The 15,486-nt window shown below is 33.8% G+C and overlaps 1 protein-coding gene across 1 annotated transcript in view; it reads right to left on the reverse strand.

The window, feature by feature from the left end:
• Window positions 1-15,486, reverse strand: part of LOC129807120 (uncharacterized) — a 443,550-nt gene that overhangs the window by 56,265 nt on the left and 371,799 nt on the right. The window lies entirely within an intron of this gene.

Here is a 15,486-nt window from a genome sequence, read left to right on the forward strand (position 1 = left end):
TATACTCGTGTAATTATTTTATAAGATAGGACCACAACTCTTGCAAGACACCCTTGTCCTAGAAAGTTCTGTTCTTTATTTGGAATTATAGAGTTATGCTTCTAACTTTTTTAGATATAAAAGGCCATTTTTTCAGAGAGGTAAAAAAATTTTAATGTTTGGATGTTTATAATAATGTCCTAAAACAAAAGAGAATAATAATACTACCATCCGAACTTCAGTGCAAGATCACTTTATAGTAAATTGAATGTTTTATACTGTCTCCTGAAAAATTAATTTCAAAATATTGTGCCCCTGTAAATTCGAATAAGTGATAGGGTAGGGTACCAAACTCCGGCCATCTTGTAATTTCGCCCACTTCTATTGTGCCCTATATTTCTATAAATTTTTAGTATTTGCATACTCTAGAGATTATACAATGCAAATAAAATAGAAGAAATATCGCCTCTACGAACGAGATGATGTGAAAAAGATTTTGGAAGAATTCCGGTACGGCAAGGAACTATAAGAATTATGGTGGTCGAAATAATACCCAAAGCTGTGTCTATATTTTCGTTCATTTTTAGATATATTAAGAATAATTTTAGAGAATACGAAAACGATAACTTATTTAAAAGGTTCTAAGCAACAGTCCTTAAGAAGAAGTAACAAAGAAATTCAATTTGTATTAAAAATATTTCATTTCAAACTTGAGACTTTGGCACTTGCATGCAATTATGCCGAAACTCGGTACAGTTGCTCTATCTATTCCTCAAGACTAAAGAAGAAACGTTATTTCAAAAACCGAAAATTTAAAATTTTGATGGAAGGAAATGAAATTTGTTAAGTAGATCTTCTGTATATCCTACGATTAGAGATATCTACTTCTGGTCTTCAATGATTTTTTATAAGCAGGCAGCCTATATGAAGACACTTTTTTTTCTAAACATTGCTGTGAATAGTAAAACTACTAATTTTGAAAAAAATTTGAACAGGTCCTAGAATTTTTGCTTCCACTGTTACATCGAATCAGCTATGAGTGATTTGGAGAAATGGAGTTTTTCACGTTAAAACTTCAAATCCCACGTGATATCTTTTGTAAAAGCCATTGGAGGGGACATGTCCTACAAAAATTTATAAATGGCCATGGTGGCAAATAAAATTTTTCACAATAATGAGAGAAAGTTGTCCAATGGGGAAGAAAATAGTGATTCTTCTGGGCAAAAAAGAGTGAGTGAAAAACTCTTTTCTAGCATGAAAGTTTTGTGTCCATAGGGGTATGGGCAAAAAAGGGAAAATTCTTCCAAGACAGTTGAATTCCGTGGGAAATGCCATAAATTCACGTCAGGGTCAAAATGGTGCGATTTTCCAAATATTCGGTCAACAGTGGAAAAATAAATAGAAACAGAATTTCATTGGACCATGGGAGGAAAATGAAACTTCAATATGACAGAGAGCAGATTTTGGGTCAAACGTGATACACATAATGAATACCCCAGGATTTCTAAGAGGTGGAAACCCTGTTGGACTACAGAAGTAGAAAAAAATCTATGCTGTGAGTACTATGAATGTCAGGGAAAATGTTCTGAGCCGCTCGTTCCACCACCTTGCTCCTCTTTTTTTCTTCCTTTTTCTCTTGCACTATCAGGACACGAATGACTCGAACCGAGTTCCTTTTCGACGTGTGTCAAGCGTTACTAATGATATTTTCATTGGCCCCTAAAACACGAGTGCAGGTAATTTTTCGCACTAATCTCTTTCTCTCTCCCACATTTATCCAGGCATATCCTTATGTGTGTCCTGGTACAGAGGATAGCCCACCCACTAGCCCACTTGACCCTAAAAAATCTTGTATATCAGCGAACAGTTTGTCCCAGCTTGAAAATATATAAACCAAAAACATCACGTATTTTTTCCCCATTCTGATTTTCCAAATGAATTTTCATGTTTTAAAATAAATACAGGAGTAAATACAATATCGTCAATTGGATTAAAATGTACCCAACATATGTACAAATCAGTATTTGATGGTTCCACCCTTTCTATCATTTCAAAAATTCAAACATAAATAATTGATTTGTAGTTTTGCAGTAAATCAATCAACAAATATTTGTCAATTTTACGTTCCGTAAGAATCACAAATACAATTTATTTGCCATGTTGCTTTTAAATGTATTGCAAAAGATTTGTTTAGTTTTAATTTTATTTTTTGAAAAACTAAACAAGAACCTGTTAAATTTATGACTGCCGTATAAACAATAATGTTTAATCTTCATGGCATTGACACATTGAAAGCAATTTTCGTCAAAAATTGTCTTTAAAAGAGAAATTGATGTTTTGCCTATAATGATAGAGAAATTTTCTTAAAAAAGCATTTCTAAAAAATTACTCCCAGAGTATAGAGGAGTTAACAGCAAACAAGTAAATCAGGTTCTGGTTAGAATCCAGAAAACCAAAATTCTAAACGCCTAATTTCCGAAAGCGAAAATCCCAAACACCATAATCCCGAAAGCCAAAATCCCGAATGGGCCAAAATCCCTAATTCTTAAAGTGACTTGCTGGAGGAAAAGGGAAATTTTCTGTGCTTGAAAATTATTCTACACGTTATTCTCCATATAATTTCATCCCTTTTAGGATTTTGAACATTCGGTATTTTAGCTTTCGAAATTTTGAATTTCGGGATTTTGGATTCCAGGATTTCGGCTTTTGGGATTATGGCCCTTTGGGGATTTTGATTTTTGGGATTGTGGAATTCGGGATTTTGGCGTTAGGGATTTTGGCTTCCGGGATAGTGGCCTTTTCAGGATTTTGGTGTTCTGGATTTTGGCTTTCGGGATTTTGGCCTTTGGGATTTTGACTTTCGGGATTTTGGAATTCAGGATTTTGGCTTTGGGATTATCGCCTTTTTGGGATTTTTGTGTTCGGGATTTTGGCTCTCTAGATTTTGGCTTTCGGATTTTGGCATTTAGGATTTTGATTTTCGGGGTTATGGCCTTTTCAGGATTTTAGTGTTCGGGATTTTGGCTTTCGGGATTTTGGCCTTCGGAATTTGGACTTTCGGGATTTTGGTTTTGGGATTATGGCCTTTTCGAGATTTTGGTGTTTGGGATCTTGACTCTCGAGATTTTGGCTTTCGGGTTTTGGCTTTCAGGATTTTGGCTTTCGGGATTTTGACTTTCGGGATTATGGCCCTTTCGGAATTTTGGTGTTCGGGATTTTGGATACCTCCGCCGATTATATGGTCGTCGAAGAAAAACTTCCTTATCTGATCACGTAGAACACCCTGAGTTTGTCAAATGTTTTTTTTTTCTTTTGAAACACTCTAATACATACGTCTTTAAGTGAAGTCATTTTGAGAGAACTTAAACCGCGGATGCTAATATAATAATTTTTCCAACAAAATCTACTATTCAATTAAAATTTTCTCAAGTGAAATAGTCAAGAAAATATTGCAAAACCGTGAATAGCGATGCTTTTTTTAAATCCTTTTTTATAATGTGATTGCTTTTTATATATTAGGTGGAAAATTTAGAATTTCCAATTAAATGTTTCTTCTCAATTCTAGAACAAAACCCCAATTTATTTTCTTTTGCGAGAAAATTACCATTTTTTTTGTATCACCACAACTCCTTCCTGCTTTCCATGTCACTTCCACGAATTGTGTCCATGTTTGTGCAGAATGGCAGAGAAAGAGGGAGTTGGAAATCTCGAAGAAAATCTTTTGGACTATAATCACACTATTATATAAATTTTGTACAAAAGACGATAAAAGGAGAAGATTAGTGACGATTAAATTCAAGCCTCTTTTTTTGTCGTGAACGATCGCACACAAAAGACTCGAAATATTATGGAAATTTTCGGTTCCCCTTGAGTTGTTGCCCAACACTAGGGCTGTTCTGGCAGACTTATAAACCAAAAATAAAGTGAGAGAGGGATGAAAGTAAAGTTGTGCCACCCTCACAATTTTCCAACAACAAAAAAAAATAACTACTAGGGACGAGATTGCCGAAGAAAATGTTCAACCCCTCTTCTGAAGAAAGAGACACTCTGCAAGAGGAATCTTTGAGACAGCAGACAATTGAATTGTGAGAATAATCAGATTTATAATAGGATTTATTTTAAATTAATGTATTAAATCTCAATCAAGAAGAAGCCACTCAATTTTCGCGTAACTTTTCATCTTCAACGAAATTGGCAAAGGCAGAGTACTTGAGTCAACTCCTTTTGCCACATGACAACAGCAAGTTAATTAAGAAAGTAATTAGACTGCGGTACTTAACAATTGCATAAGCCATTTTCTAATATAAACCCTGTCTTTCTTCCATGTGAAAAAGTCATGATTCATTGACATAATCCATGGGAAAGTCCCAGATTTAAGTTGTAGGGCACCTAATTCCAAATGAAGACAGTGAGAAAAATTGGAGAAAATTTCCAGATATATCCTTTGTCTTCCAAATTTGCTCCCAACCACCCCCAAAACTCCAACCATAAATTTTTGTTTGCCTAGGCATATAAATGTCTGTTCTTATTTGTCATCGTCAGAATCATAATTCAGCTGAAATCTAACATTTGAACCACCCCTCAACCCCAACACTCAAACTTGATGGGAAATTTCTCTGCATTTAATTGATTTAAATTCTCCTAAATTTTAGAGAATGTTCAAGAAATACCGGTTGAGCTATGAATTTCTCATTTTATTCATACATCATATATCAAAATCATAATTTCAACAGAAGATGATTTATTATTTGATAAAAGAAAAGAGATGTAAAAAATCTGCATTTTATTCTCAATTATAATTGCACATGAAAAATAATGTTTTTTTTTCTTTCAAACATCTTCCTCTTGATGCAAAAAAAAAGTTGTGCAAATGCAAAGGACATCAAACACAAAAGCATTCTCCATATTTCTTTGTCTATTCAATTCAACTAGTATGAAATATATTATCCCTGCTCCATCTGTCTCAATGTCCTGGGTTAAAAATTTGTTATTGCTCTTGTTTGTGGTTCAGTCAAAGAAAATATGACTGTCTGAATAACCTGTTTCTATGCAACTGAAAAAGAAATTCAGTGTTGTGGAAGTAAATTTCCTTCCAATCATTTTTATTTATCTGAATTTTATGATATAGCTTAAACAAAAAAAATACAGTTCTGCTGAAGGTGATTTAAAATTATTGGTTTAGTAAAATCATACAGTTTCTGGTCTTTAGGTAATATTTTAAAAACTAAAAAAAATAATATTTTTGAATGGCTTTAATTCACGTTAGGTAAGCATTTTGTTTAATTTGATCAATTGCAAAGCCAGTGATGAGCCTAGATAAAAGCACATGGTAGTTGAGATTCTTTATAGGACAGACGGATGGACGAGATGGGACTTCGCATTAATCGATTTCTACCGCACATGATATTCGCGACCTATGAGTGTTAAAACGTGTAAATCTACAATTTGGGTCCGATCTAACGAAGTCAGGGATGACATGATAACTTATTTTCGATACTATCGACTGTCGATTCTGAAAAATTTAAATGATAGCTGCACATCCTGTAACTAATATAGTTATTTATCAATAATTACATTCTTTTAAGAATGTCACAATGAATGGCCCAACAATACGTAAAAAGTCGACATTCACTGAATCTAACAGATATAGATTTATCGATACTATCGATTCGATAGTATCGAAAAGTTATTATTCCACCCCAGATTTCACCTCTGACCACAAAAGCTGAGATTGTAAAGAATCTCACCGAAATACAAATAAGGCAATAAATTAATTTAGATTTTAAGGGAGAGTAAAGGTAGTTTCAAAAACTGATTTTTTTCTGGACTAATTTTCGAAAAATCAAAAAACTAAATTCGTAAATCCATTTTATTTCAACGTGGGCTGCCAACCCAGATGTCCTAAGTCCGAGACCCCAATAGGGATAAACGGTTGAAAATGACGATGATGGCGGACTTTTTTTGCTTACTAAAACTACTGTTGTATATACACATTTTAAATATTTCGTTAAAATGAAGCATATTTTATTTTGATTCTTGTGCAGATGTCCAAGCGGTTTATCTCAAAATGCTTTGTGTTGGATAATAAAATCTGAGAAAGAGTTTTTCATCGTTGTTCACTGGAGACTTGTAACCAGTACTAAGACAGCGATGGCCACTATTTCTGAAATTCTATTTCTCTGAAACCTGTATCTGTCGAGTTGGTTGTCAAAAATGCAAGCTCAAAAGCATAAATGAATTATCCAAAAAAATTGAAATTTTGAATTAGAAATGATATACCGTAAGTCCGAGTTACTTGTCCCTTATGAGTGACTGAGATCCCCTCCTATTCGTAAGCTTTTCTTTTATTCTAATATTTAAGAACGGTTCTCATCGATCAGACGTGGTAGATTGGATCGGTAAAAACCATCCTTAAGTTCTGAAGTAAAAAAAAAGAGCTTACGGACACTAGGGTGTCAAAGTCACCCAGATAGAACAAAGCCATCCGCATCTACGGTATCGCACATTTTCGTCTGTTTGTTATTTCACAGTCAAGTAAAGGTTGAGCATTCTGGAAGTATTTCTCCTACAAGATTCGGATATGTCTCACAGGGTAGTCAACGATTTTGTCTATCGTTTGGTCTTAAGATTCTTATTGCCCTTATCTTATTCCTTCTAGTGGTAAGTTGTTACACTCCTGTATAGGAACTACTTCTCAATCAATCTTGATCAAAATGTTGTTGGTATGCTTAAAAACGTATTCCAAATGTGTGGTTCTTTTATTGATACAAAGAGACATTTCGCCATTCTCAATCTTTCCAGTCAATCAATTTGTGATTCTTCTTATTTAAGTGATCGAATTTTTAGGATCTTAAATGTTGCAGTATGCAACTGAATGATATTACTCAACCATCGATGATTCTAGTGGTACCTTTAGCTGCGTGACAGAATTTAGATTCTCTGACTCCATATAAATCGAAAGAGTCTGGAATTGAATATCTTACTGAATCTTTCGAGCGATGCTATGAAACTATGAATTCTTGAAAAAAAAAATGTTATGAATAAATGAATCGGTGTACTTTATACGAAATTTAGTTTCATTACTTTTATTGACATTTAGTAAGTTTATTAAATAAATTGAGAATCCATAAAAATCTGGTAAAGGACATTGGGCAAAAATGTATGGGAGTTGGTCTATGTGGCGACGATATAAGGATAATGGTGTCAAATTAAAAACTACCGAGACCCAGGGCGATATTCGCCGGGAGTTCTAGTGAAAACGCCTTTATCCTTTCGAAAAAGAAATATTATTTGGACATCGGATTACTCAAGATCAGCTGAAGGAATCTTCATGAAATACAGTATGGAGTCAATATATGATTTAAGCTGTTTATCCATGCATACTATCCCCTCCCTCGACCTCTCCTTTCAGTAGCCCCCATACTAAATGTGGACTTTTTTCATTTTTACTTTCCTATGAGAAGAAGTAAAAATCTGAAACTTGGTATGGGATCAAGGGCAATGGAAGGCTCTTTAACAATGCTTATGGAATGCTAGCTAATCAATCATATGAAATCTAACTACAATTTCAAAAGAAAAAAATTAAATAAATCACGGTTAGAAAAATAAGTCAAAATATATAACGATTCTCTTGAAATCAATGAATGCAAATGATGTTATATCTCTTTTTATAACACATTAAAAGTCTCAGACATACATATTATAAGATCATTAAAATCGATTGAATAGTTGCGAAACTTAACATATTTCTTTTTAATTGAAAACTTTGATAATCTGGAGCGCCCCTTGCGGTGGACTTGCGAACTTATCTATACCGTCATTTTGAGGGATTTTTCGAGGTTTTTTGATTGAGACTAGTGGTTTAGCCCCGTTCCTGAAGGTATCAAAACCCTAAATAGCAACCGATTTTATTGCTTTTTTCAGAATCTAGTAAGTCACTTGTCCTTAATAATGCAATTATAAGTTTTTTTCCAAAAAATCTTGATTGATAAGAATTTAGAGCAGTTAAGCCATATGGCTAAGTCGTCGGTCTGAAACCCGTATGAAATGAACTGAACTGATGGTTTACTCTAGCGATCCTTTTAATAGAACCGCTACTTTATAGTCTTAATGGAGTTTGCTATCTTATAGTGGGTCTTATCCAATGGATGGTACATTGGACTCTCTTTGATCTTTGACTCATACATTTTAGTAAAGATTGGGTAAAGAAAATTTATGTAAAGGACTTGTAATCAATAATCCTAGGCTCTAAATATATGAGACTTTGGAATAAATTTTTATTTGTAAAGTCTCGGTTACTTTTAAATTAATGATCAGTTAATACACCATTTTTAACCTGGATTATACCCTTCTAAGCTCTGCATAACTTTTCGGGGATGTACTTTCCTTTCCTCATAAATTAGTATTTCCAAAATAATTTTAGTTTTTGATCATTTGAAAAGGAAATGCATTCCAGAAACGTCGTACAGATAAAGGTTAGAAAGGAGTATATCTAAACCAAGTCAAAAACCGTGTTTAAACTCTTCATAAATTGAATTTTGAATTTGAATTTATTTCATCTCATTCTTGGTTTTTCCTATCCCTCGTGCGTAAACCGTCGTCTCAACATTGATTCCAACCTCTAGGACCAAAAGATGGAAATGCCCTTTCTCTGGTTGCACGTTTCAGTTTTACATTATGTTCTACATTTCGTTAGGGCTAAGCCTGTCAAAAAGATAGAGAAAGTTTGTCAAGCTAATCTATTTAGCTGTATGGCAAATCTTTCTACTACCAAATTTTACAGGATAAATATTCTCGAAGACCAGTTTGGTGAATCTATTTAGATCCTAACATCCTGAGTGTTTTTTTTAATTTTTTCTTGTTTATAATTGTTTCACATCCGTAATTTGACGTGGTTGAAGAGATCTTTTAATTGTAATCATATGTCTTAATATCCATCATTCATTATTCAAACTTATATTATCCAATTTTCAATTGATGGGGTCTCTGAAGAAATAATCCGATATCCTACACGTGAGATACCGGAAGCGTGTCATTTGATATGAAAATCTTCATCGGATTTAAGCATCTTGAGGATATTGTGATGTAATTTCTGAGGCATCACTAAGACCATCATCGGCTACAGTCTCAAATTGTATTTGTCAAACTATTGTACAAGTGTTATTCAGGTGCTTATATGCGTGTATAATGTCTAAATCCTCAAGGTATGGAGGTCATATGTACACATGTAATTAATTACACGTGAGATTAATCAAGAATTCATCGGAAATGTAGAAGAGGTTGAGGCCAAAAGCAGTCACACAAGTAATTATTCATCATGACCATTTAATCTGTGGACAAATGCACTTCGATATTCATGCAGAATTTCATAATCTTATTCATTGTCTTAATTGAAATTATTGATAACACAAGAAGCCATCATAATACTGGGCAATTGATTTTCCTGAGAATGGGATTTTGTTATAGGTTTTCAGTTTTACTGCCACAGAGCCTTTTCAAGTTCTCATCTTTTTGAGAGCACCTGCGCTATGACATAATTGTCTTAGCTTGAGGTTTTTTGAGGACAGAGACTTGTCCTAAATGTGATTGCTTTGAAGTAAATGAAGCGTGATTTTGGGGGGCCTTATGGAAAATGTCTCTTCTCTGGAGGCAAAAGGAGAAACAGTTGGGGTTGCAACAATGGGGGAGATGACAAGAAAGACCAAATTTTTTTAGGGGAGTAGAGTGGTTATTGTTTCAAATAAGAAATGGAGAGTAATTGTGAACACTTGCTTTTGAGCCACTGAATGCCATAAATGGATGATATTTTTATGAACATTCTCACTTTTATATGCTCCAAAGTGGAAATCATGATAAACCATTACATTCCTATAACATACCCAAGGAGCGAAAAAGCTGTTTTATATAGATGTTTTATATTTAACTTAACTTTTTTGAATTTAGAGTTTTTTTTATTATTTTGTTTTTTTCCTTTTCTTTTTCTTCTTAAAAATATTTTAAGAAATTCATAAGAGACTGTTGTTGATGACTTAAAATTTAAAACCTATTTTTCCTAAAATTCTATAGATATTTTCTTACGTATTTCATATCATATAAAGATGTTTCGGTTTAATGATTTTTTCGTTCCATAATGTACTTAGAGATTATTAAAAAGTAATAAATGGAAAAAATGTTTCTTGGGTATCTGCATTAGTGCTGTTACATGGAATCACATTTCCTATGTATTTTCGGGTGAACTGATAGGCCTCTCCCTTGTACATGGTTGATTGTTCCATTGGAAAAAGTGACTGAAAGAATGTCCATTTATGGTGGGTGCCATAAGACAATGTGTGTCCCATGGTAATCGTTTCTAGCATCGGAAATGGTATAGAAAAATATATTCCAGACGAGGATTCACGTATTGCCTCAAAAGATTGTATGGATTCAGCAAATAACTACACCATTTGCGTCTTCAAGCTTCGGCTGTATTTTAGTTTTATTCTCATCCATGTCTTAAGGGGTTGATCTTTTGGTGTATCTGTCCTCGGGGTCACTGGTTACCATTGCCATGGGGGCGTGTTATCTTATCATTGTGGTGTTGATTGACACACCAACTGAATTGATTGAGCTGAAGAAAGAGTCTCTCCAGGGTGAATGTTTGGGTACCAAGATAAAGATGCGAAGGTGGCAAAAGGTGAGAAAATGTATCACATTTTCAACAACAATTCTTCACAGTTCAATTCACCTCTAATCCACTTGGAGCATTTTCTAGTGATTGGGGTTGGAAAAGAAAGTCAGACGGATAACTTTTAAACTTTCGTAGGGACAAAGAACTGTGGAAATGCAACGTGTACTATTTATCTGCAAATTTACTTCAAAGGCATATATGAAAGAAATTAAGTTACAGATTTCAATTTAAGGAAGAATATTTCAATAGGTCGGAAATATTATTAGAAGTTATGCGAATTAATGGGACGATGATCATGCGAATATAAAGTCAAGTTATCGTCACCTTAACTAGAAATTCTCATATTTCCCCCACATATCTTTATTATTATAAGACAAATGTTGATATCGGTAACAACATTAGATTATTTAGTCTTTTACGTGAAGAATACAGAATATTCAAATACCAAAAGTAATTATTTTTACTGAAAAAAAAATAAATAAAATGAAAAATAAATATAAATTAGGGGGAAGTGGGACACCTTCGAATTCGGGCAGCTTTGAAATTGAGCTTTATTCTCCAATTTTTAAATGAAACTGGACCTTATTATGATACTATAATTTAGCTCAATAAACCATTTGCGAAGCTAAATTGGATCATGATAAGGCTCAATTCCATTCAAAAATAGGAGAAAAAAGCCCAATTTCAAAGGTGCCCCAATTCAAAGGTGCCCTACTTCCCCATAGCAATAAAACTATTTTTTGGGCCACTTGGGTACGACAAAAAACAAAAATAAAAAAATTAATCCACAGAAAATTAAAAAGAAAAAACTAGTTAAGGGTATTATACAGGCACCCACTCATATTCGTTATTTCAAAAAGCGAATTAGTTTTTAAAAAATATATTTTAATGCTTAAATATTTTTATGCTTTGAATCTTAAATTAAATAAATTTTTCTTACCGTGTGCGGGTGACTTTGACACCCCCTGTTCATAAGCTTTGCTTTAATTCTAGAACTTAAGGATGATCTTTACCGATACGATATACCATGCCTGATCGATGAGAACCATTCTTAAATATTAGAATTATAGAAAATCTTACGAACAAGGGGTGTCAAAGACACCCGCAGGGGACAGTTACCCGTACTTACGGAATGTTAAAAAAAACAAGCTATATATAGCTAAGGACTATATGCTAGATTGCCTCGAATTCTCCGAAATTAGTTAATAAATTGATTGATAAGAAAAATTGGTTTGCGGAATCTTTGTTTTTTCCATTTTGTTTTTTACACTTTAGAATTTCCCAGTTTGTCTTTGGAATCTCTTCGGTAATTTTTGTTTTTTGGAAACTTTGTCTTTGGAAATCTTGTCTTTCATATGTATATTTTAAACAAGTATATTTTATTAAATGAAATAAAGAAATCACAATGTTTTTGTTTCAAGTTTTTAGTTTCGTACTTCGGGGCAAAGGGAAATTTTCTGTGTTTTGGAAAGTTATCAGTATCACCTGTCAAGGCAAACGGAAATTTTCTGTGTTTTGGGAAATTTTTAGTTTCGTCCTTTGGGACAAAGGGAAATTTTCTGTTTTGGCAAGTTATCAGTATTGCCTGTCGGGGCAAAGGGAAATTTTCTGAGAAAAGGGAAATTTTTGGAAAGTTATAAAATATAGGGGAAAGTCGTCTGCCTTTAAATGCAGCAGCCTTCAAATGTTGCGATTTTTTCGTTGTTCTCAAAAGCATAAATTATATTCTATTAACTATTAGGTAGCTATCCATCATCCTCACAAATCATCAAAAAATGGAGAGCCTAGCTCCTATTTCCTAGGTGCTAGATAAAAAAAATGAAAATGAGCTCTAAACTGTAATTTTGATGTTCCACAAATCATGTGATTTTTCATAGTAAAAATCATTTTACAAATAAATCTTCCATTGTGACACATAGAAGGTTAATCAGGCTTAATATTTCTGTTAATACATTTTGGTTCAGATGACACAATTTTTGTGGGTGGCAAAAATTTGAAAATATCACCCTGCAGCAGCCTTTAAATGCTAATGTCGTGTGCCTTTAAATCCTATCTTTCCATACATCAAAACATGTGAAATCGAACTCCTACTTTTCTCTGACGAACGTTATACAGATACTTATAACCTGCTATCTTGCTCCGGCCGGGATGTTTCAAGTTGACAATTGTCAACTTCAATGGCTTTTTCTTCCAAATTTTCAAGTGCAAAACAATTCTTCAGAAAAATGTGAAGAAAAGTTATTGTGTAATGTCTTTTGACTGCAGTAATGATTTTAGTGAGTGCGTTAGGCTTCAACCTAATCATTTATAGGCCATTTAGTTTTATTGATTCAGTATTCTCAGTGAAAAAAAAAACATTTAAAGGTAGCTGCCTCGCGTTTAAAGGCAGACTATGCCAGCTGCCTTCATACAAATCGACATCACTTTTTTTAATTTCCTCAGAAGGAAAAACTGAGGACTTGCGAGTGCTAAATGAGGCAATCATATACGCCGAATGAACAAGAGAATTTTTTGGTGTAGTAGAAAATAAAATCCATTTTGTGGATTCTTCAGAAAAAAATCTTAAATTTGGAACTCCATTTTTCGTTTGAAGGCAGACGACTTTCCCCTACTTGTACAAAATATGTGACAGACAAAATTTCCAAAATCAAAGTTTCCAAAAAACAAAAATTACCGAGGACAAAGATTCCAAAGACAAACTGGGAACAACAAAAGTGTGAAAAACAAAATTGAAAAACGAAGATTCCCGATTCCGAAAAATCAGGGAATTCAAATACGTCTAAGCATAAAACAAAGAGATGGCAAAGCGTCCCAGCTTCGCGAAATGCTCGAACTCACGAGATAGAGCTATCTGTGAATTATCTCTTTAAATGTTTTGTGGGTGTATAGCGGTTTATTACCGATTAAATTCATTCGCAAATCGAAAACAAAAAAATTAACTAGAAAATTGGCTAAGAAGTAATAACATACTTACGCGCAAATAAAACGGGATAATCGAGAAAAATAAATCTATTACGATTACTTGACAATTTAGAAAGAATTGATAAGAAATTGAATTAATAAAACGGTCCAGGTCTTTCCAACTTGATTGACTTTTGACTGTCAATAATTCAAAATGGCTAATTTTCCGGTCATAGGTATGTTTGGACGAAATGTTCGCCTGCACTACCTCTAAAACATATCCTAATATCATTGAAAAACCTTGAGGCAATTTTGAGAAAACCGAAAAACATGTTTCTGGAGGGGTTTGAGGAGGTTGGGGGGAAATATAAAAACGTCTGGAGTTATTGTTTTTTATTGTTTTGGTCGTCTAAAACCGGAAGTTGATGTCTTTCACCTTTAAGCTCCAGGACGGTAAGAAGTTGAAAAAAAGACGATTATAACTGCTCTCTCTCTGTTCGAGCAGTAAAATTTTTAGAAAGTTTATCGTTTTTTCTCTTCCAAAAAATTTGCGAAAATCAGCTAATTTTTAGCCTTCGAATTCAGATAAACCCCTGAATTTTTCCTTGACATTTTTAAGACAAATGAAGGTTCGCAAGCATGCAAAGTTTTTGATCTTTCCAGATTTCGATAAAGTAATAAACTTTCTAATGTAAAAGATACGACTTATTCAACAATTGTTAACCCTGTTGATGATCGAAACCATTAATCCGTATCATCATTTGTTTTCATAGCACGACGTTATCGATTGCAAAAATTTATTATAGGACTTTATTTCTTGAATTCCTTATTTTGTCAAATCATATAGGGGAAAGTGGTCTGCCTTTGAATGCGGCAGCCTTTAAATATTTCAATTTTTCTCTTATTTTCCAAAGCAAAAACCCTATTCTCTAAACTATAGTCAAGACAACTAACTATTTCCTATTAACTTCGATTAACAAACTAGAATTTTGGTTTTTGGAAATAAAAGAAAAAAATAAATGTTCAAAGGCTGCCGCATTCAAAGGCAGATCACTTTCCCCTACTTTCAGTTAGTTTAGTAAACCGATACATTTCGGTGCATTTAAAATATTTAGGGATTTGAGGTGGACAAAGTGAGAATCACATTTATTGTGATGGTGACAAAACGAACACGGTTCTTTAGTTGATTATTGATGTCACTTGCGCCACATTGATGCCTTTCGCTGTGGCGTGGTGGGTGCTTCTCGTCTCGTAAACTGGGCGATCCATCAAGTTATTCATCCCATCGATTGCCCAATACTTCCGTGTATCAAACAAAACGGAGATCTATTGTGGTTGTACAATATGTATGGTGTACAAGCATGGAGATATAGCTGAGGCATGTACATATCGATTTCAAGAGTAATCTATCTGTCTATCTGGCAGTTAATATAGTTGCTGGGGAGCTTCGGTTGCTATCGTATCCATCCAACGTGCGATGGCACAAGCTAATGCCATGGCGGAAATGTGAAGTGCAGTGGATATATTGAGGAACTGCTGGATTGGAAATGAAATTCACATGGGGTATGATGTGCTGAATTATTTGTCGAATCTATTTTCGATGTTTCCGCCAGCTTAATGTGATGGTTTTTCGAGTTTAATGCTTCTATTGTTTCATATGAGGATTTTAGCCCCAGTTGAGATGAAATGCATGTCAGAGTCGAAATTCCATCTACGCCACATGCGTAATTATACACAGATCGACTTTTCCGTTACATTTTGTTTATTAAATTTAATTATTGAAAGCTCTCTTTTATCCTCTATCCATTCATTATCGTTTAATTCACTTATGGATGATTTCACTGTGAAAATCCTAGGATAATTTGCATTTCTCTCTCACTTAATGTTTTCAGATTGATTTTCACATATACACACCAAAATTTTCCATAGATATTCTGTAA

The sequence above is a fragment of the Phlebotomus papatasi genome, chromosome 3, assembly GCF_024763615.1.
Source record: "Phlebotomus papatasi isolate M1 chromosome 3, Ppap_2.1, whole genome shotgun sequence".
Classification (NCBI taxonomy): domain Eukaryota; kingdom Metazoa; phylum Arthropoda; class Insecta; order Diptera; family Psychodidae; genus Phlebotomus; species Phlebotomus papatasi.